Raw genomic sequence first — 14,771 nt, forward strand, 5'->3', positions numbered from 1 at the left:
TGGCCCAAAAGTTCGTTCGGGTTTTCTGTAGCATCTTACGGAAAAACCCGAACGGTCTTTTTGGCCAACCCAATAGAAACCTATGCCCATCAGTTAGAAAATACACATCATTTCAAGTACACATAAAACAAATATTAGACTGTAGAGAATATCCATGTTTCAACTTGATTAGGACTTTCCGGGCAAAGTTTACTGGAACTTGTGTTATGGGAGAAGCTTTAGGAGTGAAGAGATGATGCATATACAGTGACCATCGGGGAGAGATGTCCCTACCTCAAAATGTGAGTTCATATTTCAAAGGGGAATTGTGGCAGGGGTCTCCAAGACCGCCCCTTGGTCGGATCATGCGCTAGGAAGATTCAGCATATATAGTCTATGATTTGTCACAGCAAAAGGATGCAAAGCAAAATCAGCAAAGGGAGAAAACGTTCCTGAAGTCCAGAGAACACCAGGTGCAAGTTTCCTAGAGTCCGCTCCCAGTGGCCATGCTTAATCCCTCCAGTATCACATTTTGAGAGCACACACATGACTGTCTAACAGGGAAGCTCATTAGAAATCAGTGCCCGAGGTTTTTATTGGGGGCTGGTCGCGTAAGTACCCTCTGCTTAGTATGTACCAAAACAGCAGACTCCCAGAAGGAAAGCTGGCTTTGAGCCCATGTTGTTGTACAAAGCATTTAGGCAAAGTGAGCCACCTTTATCAGTTAAGGGATGGTCGGAACCCACCTGAAACTCAAGTTCCCAGGTAGCAGCCAAGGACCAGCCTTGCCTGTAGAACTTTCTAAGGCAGTCTCAGAACTGCCCTGGTTAACTCTTGTCTACACAGAGATACAACACTGGGTTGTAAAAATTATCTCCAATCTCACTCAATGAGGTGTCTATTTATATGCTAATAGGTAAGAAACTGGACACTTCTCCTTTTCTAAAAGGTTTTTTTTTTTTTTTTTTTTTTTTTAGTATACATTAAGGAGATTAGGTTCTTTCCCTCCCCGCTTCCTGCAACGATAAGACAATATACATAATAAGGGAAGGATATAGAAGGTGGCCCGTGTCATGAAGTACTCAGAGCTTCTTCATGGGGTTGAAAGAAGTCTTCCCATAGAGCTTGGTTATAGAATTATATCATTTATCCATCATTTACTCACCCATTCAGCAAAGATACCAAATCATCAGTAAGGAACAGAACACAGTGGGTACTGAATGCTGGATGTAAAGAAGGCACTTTTAAACGTTTTCGAATCCCGAAATTCCTAAGCACCTTCTTTTTTTCTTCTTTCTTAACATATGTATGTATTTAAAAATATTCACCACTGCATTTTGACTTACTCAAATCATTAAACATAATATTTGTTGGTAGTATTTTTTTGGGGGGGAATTAAAATAAATTGTTTTCATTGGGGTGTAGTCGCTAAGCACCTTTTGGAAAATTTTATACGGAAATGGTTTATACTGAGATTATGTGATTACATAAGATTATATACTCTTATGAATGCATGGTTACATATTCTTATGAATATGACTATATATTCTTATGAATATATGACTGAAATATTTTATATGGGATGTTTTATACTGAGATTATATGATTATATAAGATTATATAGGGACTTCCCTGTTGGCACACTGGTTAAGAATCCGCCCACCAATGCAGGGGACACAGGTTCGAGCCCTGGTCTGGGAAGATCCCACATGCCGCAGAGCAACTAAGCCCGTGCGCCACAGCTACTGAACCTGCGCTCTAGAGCCCGTGAGCCACAACTACTGAGCCCGCGCGCCTACAGCCCGTGCGCCACAACAAGAGAAGCCACCGCAATGAGAAGCCCGCGCACCACTACAAAGAGTAGCCCCTGCTCTCCACAACTAGAGGAAGCCCGCACGCAGCAACGAAGACCCAACACAGCCAAAAATAAATAAATGAATACAGTTTTTTAAAAAAGATTATGTATTCTTAGGAGTATATGATTACATATTCTTATGAACATATGACTTACGATTATATGAGAACAGATTATATGACTAATATCAGGAATTAATGAATATTAATTACAACTTCAGGACGATTGTATCCCATGGTAACTGCCAGTGTTTATTGTATACTTATTACATTCCACCCACCATTCTAAGTCCTTCACCGGTAGAGCCTGTAATTCTCAAAGCAACCTGTGAAAGAGTTGCTCTTGCGATAAATCAGAATTTCCCGTTAAGGAGGCAGCTGCAGAAGGAAGAGCAGGCCCGGCTCCCGTGAGGAACGAGCATTGCGGGTAGGATTGGAGCGCGGACCTTTTCCCTGTTCAGGTCAAGAGGATGTGCACACAGAGCGTGAAAGCAGATTCCCAAGACGGGCAAGTGATTCCACATCTGAGTGACGTAGATGAACCAGGGATGGTTGCCTTCAGCCAGACATGGTGTCTTTGATGTGTTTGCTTGGAATAATGAGTTTGCTGAGGTCCTGATGCCCAGATATTAAGAATGGCTCTTCTGTCAGGGCTACGGATATCATAAACTGGGCTAGAAACACGCCCAGGAGGAGGGTGGGACGTCCAGACTCCTGGCCAGCATGTTGCTCGTGGTCAGCACCCATGTATTCATAGCCATTATGAGTTAACTTTAGATATAGTATGATTCTCACTTTCAGTTGTATAGAAGTTTCACACATTGTAGGTGTTCCCTACCACGTGTAAATCCTGGGCACGTTTTCAAAGGGACTTGTCAAATCTCATCCAAACCTCAGTAACAGTAACACCCATAGACCTCAAGACAAAATCACGTTCAACAACAACAAAAGAGCGGGAAGTCTCAAACCCAGTGGGAAATTCAGCACTTCAATTAACTCATCCTTCAGGATGCTATAATGTTGAAAGATTGGCTCAGGGTGAGGCCAAAAAGCGCAGTTTCTCTTTGACATCCATGTTTCCCCCAAACATGGTCTGTTGATAAAACAGGATGAGGGTGAACGGGTATGAACCCCGGAACTTTGGATCCAGCTCTGAAGGAAAATGAATTCCATCTTGGCAGGCAGGATCACGTGCCATGGCCTTAGGTGCTGCCGGCTTTATGCGTCAGTACGATGCCCTCCTCCACCCTGCCCCCTCTCCCTTCAGGCACTGAGGAAGAGCAAAAGTTCGACGTTCAGAGGCTCAGAACAAAGGCAGAGTGTAAGAATGAAACGATGCGTGGCCCGTGTGGAATAGTTATCATCGCATTTCTATATTAATTACAGCTCCAATCAGGATAGCCACGGGAGTCCCATAAATTCCTCTTGAACCTGTGGCCCCTGGAGCACCCTAAACGATCTTGTGCTGAAGAGAAACGACTGTGCTTTGGAGTGGCCATCAATCAAGTGAATGGGACTTAGTAATTTCTATTAGTTCTTTGGGGGGAGGACTTCCATCTTGAAGTATGGAAATGAAGAAACCTGAAAACTGAATTAACTCAAAATGCTCACCCGAGGTGATCTCTTAACATAGCCCCTTTGAAAATCATCTCCTCAAGAGACTAAATAAAAATGTTGGAGCCTGAGAACTGCCGCGTTGAGATTATTTCAAATCTGAATCAACAGGTCATGTAAAGGAGAGTTTGATTCTTTTCCAGGTTTATCACGTCTTATTGGTGACGGCTCATTCTGAATGCGATGGCTTGTCTTTGCATCATGATTTTCACAGCATTCTAATGTACACGAACATGCACCATGAGGTATTGAAATACATATTTCCTCCTTAAAGTATTGCGAATTCACACACCAAATTCCTTACTCTAGTTTGTAATATGTAGTTTACGCCTTGGAGTGTAATCCAATGATTTTAAGATGCCGAACTGCAAAATGTGACTATATTTGCAGTGGACGCATAGCTAAAGTATACTGCAGTTGAATGTGTTGAAATTTTGATCCATAATTTGGGATAATATTTAACCATGCATTTCATTAATGCCTAGTTTTTATTAATATCTTGTTTAATATCTATGCTGTCTTCCATAATTGGTATCAAGCACTCTTTTAGATTTGAAATAAAATATAGAATTCTTTACCAATGTTAGCTGTCAGTTCCTTAATGTTTCATACCAGAAGTAAGTGTAGGGTGGACTAAGTACCTTTATAACTAGGATTTGAGAGGGGAAAAAAAGGTACCGTTCAGTGAATCCACTGGGTTTGTTAGCATTGTGAAATACCAAGAATGTGGTATCAAATATAGCAATGATATTTCCCATGAAATCAATGTTATTTTTCGATTTAACCCTGTGTTAAAGTATCTTTCAGGGAAACATCCTTTTTTGTTGTTGTTGTTTTTTAAGCATCCCCTTTTTTCTGTTGAGCCCAATATTGAAAGACAAATATTTCAAATTTGTATATTGCATAGACTTTAGTTTTATAACACTGAATCATTTGAGTTGTAACATTTTGCTTTTAGACTTGGTGCTTTAGGATGGCTAATTGGCAAACAAGAAGCAGTTGTAATAAAATTATGGATGTGTTACAAACACACTTTTGATATGTGTTTTACAAAGTCTAGTTGTAATCACGATAAGACCCTGACCCTCACACATACCCTAAATAACGTGGTTTTTTAGGGCTCTTTTAGCAAAAACTCTGGTTGCCTTAAGCTTCAGTGTGTATGGCAGTAAGAGCCCCGTAAAATAGACTCTTTCTTGCATTGATTTGGTAACAGGAAGTCACAGATTTGCCTCTGCTGATTAATTCGGGAACAAGTATAGCAATTCTGTGGTACATTTGGTGTCCCTTGAAACAGATATAAGGGACAAGAACGCTGAAAAGCTATGGTGATGTTCTTGGATACAGATAACCCTAAAAATTAAAATTAATCATTAGTTCCCCTTATCAATAAAAACAAACATGCAAGTAGTCACACATGGGGTTGTATACGCACACACACAACATTAGGTATATAAACATCGAGGGTGAGGTATAGCCAACATTTTGTTATAAGAAGGGGTGTTTAAGTAGAATTGATCCAAATCTATTCATTGTCGTAGACTTAAAGAAGTAGACTTAAAGAAGTACTCTTTTTTTTTTTTTCTCTGTACGCGGGCCTCTCACTGTTGAGGCCTCTCCCGTTGCGGAGCACAGGCTCCGGACGCGCAGGCTCAGCGGCCACGGCTCACGGGCCCAGCCGCTCCGCGGCATGTGGGATCCTCCCGGACCGGGGCACGAACCCGTGTCCCCTGACCACTGCGCCACCAGGGAAGCCCAGAAGTCCTTTTATACCAGTCTTTGCATGAATGTTGCTCAGAACTGAAATCATCCTAACTTCAGGTAGATTCTTTCACCCCATAGTGGAGGAAGCTAATACCCTTTATTCTTCCACATTCGTATTTCTGATTTACACAGCATCCTAGCTTGCGCATCTTTTGTATTGGTGAACATCACGGCTTGAGTTGATTTGTCACCATTTTGTTGTATCTGTAAAAACACTCAAGATAATACCTCTTTTTGTATCACTGTAAGTCTAGTTATACTCTGTCACTACGCAAAGATATTTTGTAATTATTGGCTATATTCCCCACACTGTGCATTTCATGTCACGGTGATGCATTTATTTTGCAACCGGAAGTTTGTACTTCTTTCCTGATTTTTTTTTTTTTTTGCCCGCGCTACTCACAAGCTTTAGGAGTAAAGACAACAGCATCCTAATTAATCTGTCACAGAAGCTAAAGAGAAAAAAGAAAGAGATTGCAAACAAGTAGGAAAGATCGAGGAAGACAATAGTCACCAGGCATGTGCGTCATGATTTTGATTCTTGGATTTTCTAGCATCTATATCATGTTGTTTACTTGGTTTCTTGGTAAATAACCTGACTACAGTCCACAGAAATTCGGAAACCCCTGAGGACATAAACTTGTAAGGCAACACTAAACCCCGTGTGATTTATTTTGCTCCAATTACCTTAAATTGACGCTAAGACCATACCTCAGAGTTTGTCTGCATTGGAGAAATCTTTAAGCGCTGACATTTGCAAAGTGTTTAACATACAAATGAATGTACACTTTCAAATGGAGATTTGCATTTTCATCACGACACGCAATTCTTATCATCCCCTGATTATGCAGTCTGACTTCACAACATAGCCACTGCAGAAGCTGTTCCGTTGCCTGAAACATTCTTCCTCTTCTTCTTTTCTTTTTTTTAATTGAAGTATAGTTGATTTACAGTGTTTTCCTGATTTCTTCTTTAGAGCAAAGTGACTCATTTATACACATATATGCATTCTTTTTTATATTCTTTTCCATTACGGTTTATCCCAGGAGATGGGATATAGTTCCCTGTGCTCTACAGTAGGACCTTGTTGTTTATCCATTCTAAATGTAATAGTTTGCATCTGCCAACCCCAAACTCCCAGTCCATCCCTCTCCCCTCCCCCTTGGCAACCACAAGTCTGTTCTCTATGTCTGTGAGTCTGTCTCTGTTTCATAGATAGATCATTTGTGCCATATTTTAGATGCCACATAGAAGTGACATCATATGATATCTGTCTTTCTCTGTCTGACTGACTTCACTCAGTACGATCATCTCTAGGTCCATCCATGTTGCTGCAAATGGCATTAGTTCATTCTTTTTTAGGGCTGAGTAGTATTCCATTGTGTATATGAACCACATCTTCTTTCTCCATTCGTCTGTCGATGGACACCTAGCTATTGGTGTCCAAGAATAGCTCCTGGCTATTCTTCCTCTTCTCGACTCTAAAGTTAATTTCGACTTCGCCCTGTGGGATCTAGCCTCTGTCTTTCTCTTCCTTAATGACGCTGTTCCAAGTCCCTTGGTCAACCGACTCCTTCTTCCAAGCACATAGCAAAGTGCACGTTTGGAAACGGGACAGGTGGTGTTCAGTTTCGGGGGGGGCATAGGTGCCCCCCTCAAGGCTTGATGATCTTCTAAATCACAGTTGTGTCTTACTCATGTCCCTGTGTCTTCTTTTAACCCAAACACTGGTGCAAAGCTTACCTTGTGAATCACTTCTGACTTGTGTGTTCATGTTCTATTGATACGAGATGACCCCTCTCATGTTCTTACTATTCCAGTAAGGAAGGAGTGGCATCTAATGAGATTAAAGAAAATTAGGACTGTCTCCTTCCCGGTGTGTCCAATTCTGTATAGAAACTTAAATATAAAGTAATGTCTCCCTACCCAAATCATCCTTAATGTGAGCACTGCTTGGCTGTAATTTGAACCAAGTTTAAGAAATATGCATGCATTGTTTCCAAGAGCCTTTTTTTTTTTTTTTTTCTGTCATTGGTTTGATTATCTGGACCCATTTATTTTTGGTGTATTCCTTGGAAAGCAGACCACAAAAAGAAGAACACAAAACTGAAGGAAGGGCCTAAATTTCAAACAAATAAAAACAATGGCAGTTTTCATCATGCCAAGTCAGGAGCCCTGTTCATGGAAAAAGTCAGTTGAGTTCCTCTCTGTAGACCTGAAGCATCACAGACCAAATCTCAGCATATATTTAATTATGTTCGCTTGGAAAAAAATAATAAAGTAGGAAATTAAAGAAAAAAACTATTATTCTCAGGCTTCCCTGGTGGTGGTGCAGTGGTTGAGAGTCCGCCTGCCGATGCAGGGGACGCGGGTTCGTGCCCCGGTCCGGGAGGATCCCGCAGGCCGCGGAGCGGCTGGGCCCGTGGGCCATGGCCGCTGAGCCTGTGCTCCGCAACGGGAGAGGCCACAGCGGTGGGAGGCCCGCGTACCACAAAACAAACAAACAAACAAAAAACTATTATTCTCAAGTTAGACATATCAACATACGTAAACATTATTTTATCAGGAAAAAAAAAAATCCCCCTGTTGCAACAATTGCTTGTCAGGGACCTGGGGCAAATGCTTCCTTGGTGTTGATTCCAAGGAACAGAGACAAGCCAGAGGATCGTGTCTACCTGAAGAGGTGCGGGGACTGGAAATCGAGACCACTGCCATTCTCAGCTGCCTTGAAAAGATCAGACAAACAAAACGAAATGAAAACAAACAGGCAAGACGGAAACTCTGGGCCACCTCCACACATGCTGGGAGGTTTCATCCTGTTTGGACACAGGAAAAAGGAGGAAATCTCACAAGCTAAGGGCAGAAAGTGGGGTGGCAATATTGACACAGCAAGAATGCAGCACAGTTGGACACAGGAAAGAGAGAAGCAACCACGTGCTTGATGGACAAGTGGACTTACTCATGTTTCCTTTGGGTCCTGCAAGTTCTGCCTTACTTGCCAATTTTTAAACGAACAAAAGCGGGTTTAGCCAACCAAATCAGGGAGTTGCCTCGCACATTCACAGGTGGTGTCTCATACAGTCTGGTTCTTTCTCAGAATGAGTTTTATTAGGCTGAGTGGAGGGAGGAGAGACAAATAGAAATATTTTTAAACCAGCCTTATACCACATAGCCTCAAGATTTTTACATTTATGTTTATTCTCTATGAAACATACTTAGCACATTCATTACTGGAAACTAAGTATTCGTTTATACCTAGAAACTCAGTATTATGTCTCGTTGACATCTTGTTTAAATAGCTACAGCAATAACAAAAATCAGCTCACGCTGTAGAAACATGATACATTCATTCCTAGTAACTAAATACTCTGTCTAAGTGACACTGTGCAGAAATGAAAACAGCTACACTGCAAGAAGCAGCTTTGGGTGAAGCCTGATGTCGGAAATGTGCTTTAAGTATACACCTTAAGCCTCAAATCACAAAAGAAAACGGTTCAGCTTTCACCAAAAGTTCGTTATTACTCCAGGGTTTCCCAGTATTGACCCTGTTGACACTTGGAACGAGATCATTCTCTGCGGAGGGCTGTTCTTTGCAGTGTAGGATGGTAAAAAGCATCCTTGGCCTCTACCCGTTAGATGCTGGGGGCAGTCCCCCCATCCCCCGTGGTGACGGTGAAAAACGTTCCCAGGCATTGCCAAACGACCTGGGTAGACAAGCAAGAGGGCAGTGCCCCCAGTTGAGAACCCACCCCGTTCTTCCAAGCACTCTTGTGTTTTAAAACAGTGCATTTTCAAAATCCATTTTTCACGTTTGGGCAGAATAGATTGGGTCAGAGTCCTTCTCTTCTGTTTGCCCCGGATGTATGTATTTCTCTCTTCAATCTTACCTCCCTTCTTTTACCCCTCTCTCCACAGCCCCCTTCCTTCTTTCAACAAATATTTTTATGCCTCCTGCAAAGCAAAAACTGTGCAATTTTGTGGGGTAAAACGGTGCCCAGAATACAGGCTAGAAGCTTAAGCATTCAGGAGAAAGTTCTGAAGATATTAACGTTAATAATAAGCTACTGAACAAAATGTTTGCTTCAGGATCTACCAAAATAGGAACTTTTCCCTGTTCTCCCAGACGCAGTTTCACGTTTAGTAGCATCCAGTTTGAAACAGCACTTCGGTTAGCCTATGACATGCATCGCCGGTATTCACCAGATCTTGGCACTTCTCCGCTCGATGGCTAGAGAAGGGTATTCTAAACTCTCAAATCGCTCCAGACCCCAGACCTCAAGTGTCTGATATGTCATGAAAGTAGACAAAAGAAAATTGTCCTTCATGTGTGCCAACTAGTTTAATATACCACGGGAGAGGTGTTCTTAGGTGTTACACCGCTCTTCTCTGGGAGGTCCTAGTGGGACCAGGCTGGTATCTGACCGTAATTATCTTACTGCCTTTGAGACACTGAGGGGCAGGTTCGTACCTGCACTGTAGCAGACGTGTAAACAAAAACAAAGATGCTTTTCGGGTGAGGTTTGTATACCTTACATGTTCTCCCTTCTGCACATACACTGTCTATCACCTTGTTTGGAGAATGACAGTCACAGAGTCTCAGGAGCTGCGTATAGCATGAAAATGGCCTAGGTGGTGCTCTCCGGAGCCTTGAGACTGTTATTAGGAATTTTCCTCAGGATCCCCCCCCACCGGTAAGAAACATTCCCCCAAATGGGAACCCAAGAGGACTCTACAGGATGACCATAGAGAAGTGATCACAGGGGAGGGAACTTCAAAAACTTGACACCTTAAGTGGGATCTGACGAATGAACCAGAATTAATAAGCATCATTATAAGATGTGTGTGTAGCCAGGAAGGGGCATGGTGAAAAGAAAACCAAGTGAGCACTTCTGAGGTGGGGAGAAAGTGGTCAGTTGTCAGGGGTTTGCTTTTACTGGAGTAAAGACCATGATGTGTACCAGACAGAAACAACCCCTCAAGACGTACACATCCTCGTCTCTGGAGCCGTGGTTATGCTGTGTCACAGGGCAAAGGAGAAACACGGTTGCAGGTGGAATTAGGGTTGATGATCAGCTGACTTGAGATGGAAGGACTACCCTGGATTATCCAGGGAGTAGAATGTAATCCCAGGGATGAAAGCTGAAGGGGGGCACACACTCAGGAATGGGGGTGGCTTCTAGATGCTGCAAAAGCCAAGAAAACATACTCTCTCGTGGTGACTCCAGAAAGCAGTCTATTTGAGTTCTGGCAAATCCCTGCTTTTGAGCCCAGTGAGGCCTGTGTCAGATGGCCAAACTGCATCACTCTGAGATAATACACTGGTGTTAAGACACCAAGACTGTGGTGACTTGTTATAGCAGCAGGTAGGAAAGTAATCCACGAGTCTAGAAACTTGTGGTTGGAAACACGTAGCGTCCGATAAACCCCGTGTTCAATCATGTGGATTATTTTCTTAGGGAAACCGGGCAACATAGAAGAGTTTTGAGCAGTTGATCATGTTTAGTTCTATATGAGAGAGTCTGGAGGTGGGGAAACCAGTAACAAGATGATCTCAGGAATCCTCAAAAATAATGATGGCGTCCTTGACTAAGAGGTACCTCGTGATGGGACTGAAAGGGTAAACTTGAGAGAGATTTCAGGTCTTTAATCCATTTGAGTTAATGTTTGTTTATGGTGTAAGATAGGGGTCCAGTTTCATTCTTTTGCATGTGGTTGACCAGTTTTCTCAACACTGATTATGGAATAGAGGGTCCCTTCCTTATTGTATGTTCTTGACCCCTTTGTCATAAATTAACTGGCCATACACAGGTGGATTTAAAGCACTTTATATGCCTAAAAGATATTTCTTCTTTTAAAATTTAATTTTCATTGATTTTTACATCTGTATACCTCTTCACTAAACACACTTGCAAGATGGCATATTTATCTCTGAAAAGGAGAACCACTAAATTTTTAAATGTGCAATAGAAATTTATACCACATGTAAATCCACACTTCTAAGAATTGTATTCCACAATTCCAAATATGTCCATTTTGCAGTTTCGACTTTCAAAACCCAGCATAGTGGAATTCACCTAAAATGGTACTAAATTATTGATGTGGGGTTTTTTTATTCTTTTTTTGTTTTTTTTGGCATGCTTGTCTTAAGTGGCTCAGAATAGATCAAAAACTTCTCTGAGGGCAGTTTGGCCCCTGATCTCAGATCCCTTCAGCACAGCACACACTTGGAAGGCTCTGGACCAGTGCACCGCGCTCACAGTAATTGACTGCCTGATGGAAAAGCATTGAGCCTCCGGAGTTCCTCTTTTCTGCAAACGCATCTTTCTCTCTTCCGCCAAGATATTTGTCTTCATCCACTTTCTCCTAGAGTCAACAGAGCCAGCGTGAGCAGAATATAAATGCACACTCATTTCAGAAAGAACTCTCTGTTCATAACAAGCAAAGTATACACCATTTTCTTTAGCTGAGAGCTGGACCGAATCTCCAGACATCCATTGGTCTTGTGTTACAGTGAAAAGGTAGAAGGAGTTGGCTTCAGATTTGACCTTCCACTCTGGAATCCCCACCATTTATATTCATCACACAGGTATCTGCAGAGCAACCACTGTGTGCTGGCTACATGTTCAGACCATAGTTACACAGGTGGAAGGACTTCGTCTTCATGCATGTATTCTGATACTTTAATTTCTGGCAACAGAACGATTCCAAATGCACAAGAGCCTTGGCAGCCCAAATTCACTCTCTCTGCCTTGTTCAAATATGTGCTAGCATTTAGGTTAAAATAGTTAAGTCCTTAGCTATTATCATCACCAGATTCCTGGGGTGCTAGCTGGTGTCCGTAATCTACTTTTATCATGAGTTTCATATGGATCATATGCAAAATATAATTATGCTCCGTATATTTAAAGACATGAAAGAATGAGGACATGAAAATATTTGGGTCTTTTAAAAGTTACCCTGGTTATGACAAAGGATGGAAAACTAGAAAGTGAGGTTACAGAATATGGAGAATGGAATGAAAAGATCTAAAATATACCTTATCTATTCAAGGAGATAAAGTGAGAAACAATGGGGAGGGGGATGAAGCTATCTTTATAAAGACGTCACCTAAGAATTTTGCCAGATTGATTAAGGACACCAATTTTTAGTTTAAAAACCTGAACAAATGCAGCCATGGTAAGTACAAACTAACTGAGATCTAGAAACTACAGATTTTAAATTCAGAATACCAAGGCAAAGAAAAGACCTAAAAAGTAGGAAAAGATTAAGAAAAAAAATGAACATAGGAATAACGATTAGTCTGACATCAGATTTCTGAGCAGTAATGTCAACCTAGATTTCTAAATTTGGAAAATATATCCTTCAATAGCAAGGACAAAATAAAGATATTTTAAGTCAAAGAGATAGCCTTAGAATTTACGTTAACGATGACAGCAAGGTCTCAGGCTTTTAATGTTATTTTAATAACAGTGGCAAATCTCAAGAGGAAGGAGAATAACCTTAGATTAAAGGGCTGAGACACAAGGAGAAATGAAGACTATTGAAAGTGGTAAAACATGGAGCTACAGTGAAACAAATGCTGTCTTTATGAGTTGAAAATAAGAATGTCTTACAGAAATGAAAGTACAAGATCTACCTAAATGTATATGACAGCACCAGCTTATACGTTGGAAAGAGAATGTCTGCATTTTACAATTCTAAGATCCTTGTGATGTCTAGCAAAAAGGGAAGTCTGTTGTTTACATTCAGACCTCAATTAAAGCATGTTTGGCCAAAAAAAAAAAAAAGCTATAGGAGCATCGGTGATACAGAACAGATAACAGGAAAAATGGGAAAAGAAAAAATAATCCAAAAATCAAACAGCAAAATAGACCACATGGAAAGAATAGAAATAGAAAGCAAGTATTTAGAAATAACAGAAAAATATAGGATATACTTTGCTTAGCATGAACCCTCCACTCTTGAAAACAAGGCAATTTCTCTGAAACACTCGCGGGGAGCCTGCATAGGCAATGAAGGAAAAGGTGCAGGGTTCATGGAATTGAGTAGACACGGTTTGCCGTGAGTTGACCACATGGCCATGGGTATGGCTTGAAGACGGCAGGTGGTCCCAGACCTGATGGTCTCCATGAAACTTGCAGAGATGTGAATGCTAAGGAAACAGGGCTTCTGTATTGCTTTGTATTTGTGATTTTCTCTGCATAAGTAAGAAGGAGGGAGAGCAGGGGTTGTAAGATACATTGGAGAACAATGGAAGATCTATTTGAAAAAGGAGCGTGTGCAGGGAAATCTGCTCCTCATGGGAGAGCAGTTCCCTGAGTACAGCACAGGGGCTTGTGAAAGAAGACAAGATGGGAGGGAAGGGTTTGGGGTAGGAGATTAGAACCCAGACAATATGGAAATAAACATGCAGGAGGTCCTTAGTGTGTGATGCCAACACAAATGAGAATAAAGATAAGATACTGTATCCACTAGAGTTTCTCCACTCAAGACACAGCTTGATGATATGGCATCAACTTTCGTGTCTTTGTTCTAGCTTCAACATGGCAGACTTTAAATAGCTTGATGACCCAGCTAGATGAAATATAACCAATTGTTTAATATGGTGAAAACAATGAAAAGGTCAATGCAGTTTAAAATTAGACTTTCTTCCACTAAGTTAAGTTTCAGTGCTGTGAATTAAGTAAATGTGCTGTTTTTTAATCGGATAAATTAGTCATAGGACATGTTTTGCTTCATGATACTGCTGGCACCCCAAGTTTCCAACAATGTGTAGGATATTTTGAGGGTCACTGTGTCCTGAGGGGCAATTGAATTCCTCACTTGTGATTATCGGTTGACCTGGAAGGGTTAATCCACATTTGGATCTCTGACTTAGTAGATGGTTTCGCTCACTACATTTTATTTTTTATTTATGTTTTTAAAATTTTATTTATTTTTTTGGCTGCCTTGGGTCTTAGTTACGGTACGTGGGGTCTTTGTTGAGGCATGTGAGATCTTCATGGCACAGGCTCTTCGTTGCGGAGCACGGGCTTCTTTCTAGTTGTGGCGCGTGGGCTCCAGGGCGCGTGGGCTCTGTAATTTGTGGGAGGTGGGCTCTCTAGTAGAGGCGTGCGAGCTCAGTAGTTGTGGCGCGCGGGCTTAGTTACCCCGTGGCATGTGGGATCTTAGTTCCCCGACCAGGGAACGAAGCCGCGACCCCTGCATTGGAAGGCGGATTCTCTACCACTGGACCACCAGGGAAGTCCCCAGGCATCTTATTTTAGCAAGGCTCTTGAAATTCCCTTTATAAAAACATACAGGCAGCATCATTCTGAAGCAGGCAGTCATCCCATGCCTCCTATGGGGGTTTCGATGTCCCGCCCATCATGTTTCTCCTGGCTGTACGTTGCATTTAAGGCAAGAGGAAATGGAAAGATCATCTACGCCATGCTGAGGTGTCCTTTGTAGAACTGGCCACTTCGCCCTGTGATGTTTGCCACCCTGATAAGTCAATACGTATTCTGCAGCTCACCTGCAAAAACCAGACACACACCTCAGCCTTCAGTAGAAAAATTCAG

Source organism: Monodon monoceros, unplaced genomic scaffold (assembly GCF_005190385.1).
Source record: "Monodon monoceros isolate NGI ecotype Baffin Bay Population unplaced genomic scaffold, NGI_Narwhal_1 Super_Scaffold_22, whole genome shotgun sequence".
In the NCBI taxonomy this organism is placed as follows: Eukaryota; Metazoa; Chordata; class Mammalia; order Artiodactyla; family Monodontidae; genus Monodon; species Monodon monoceros.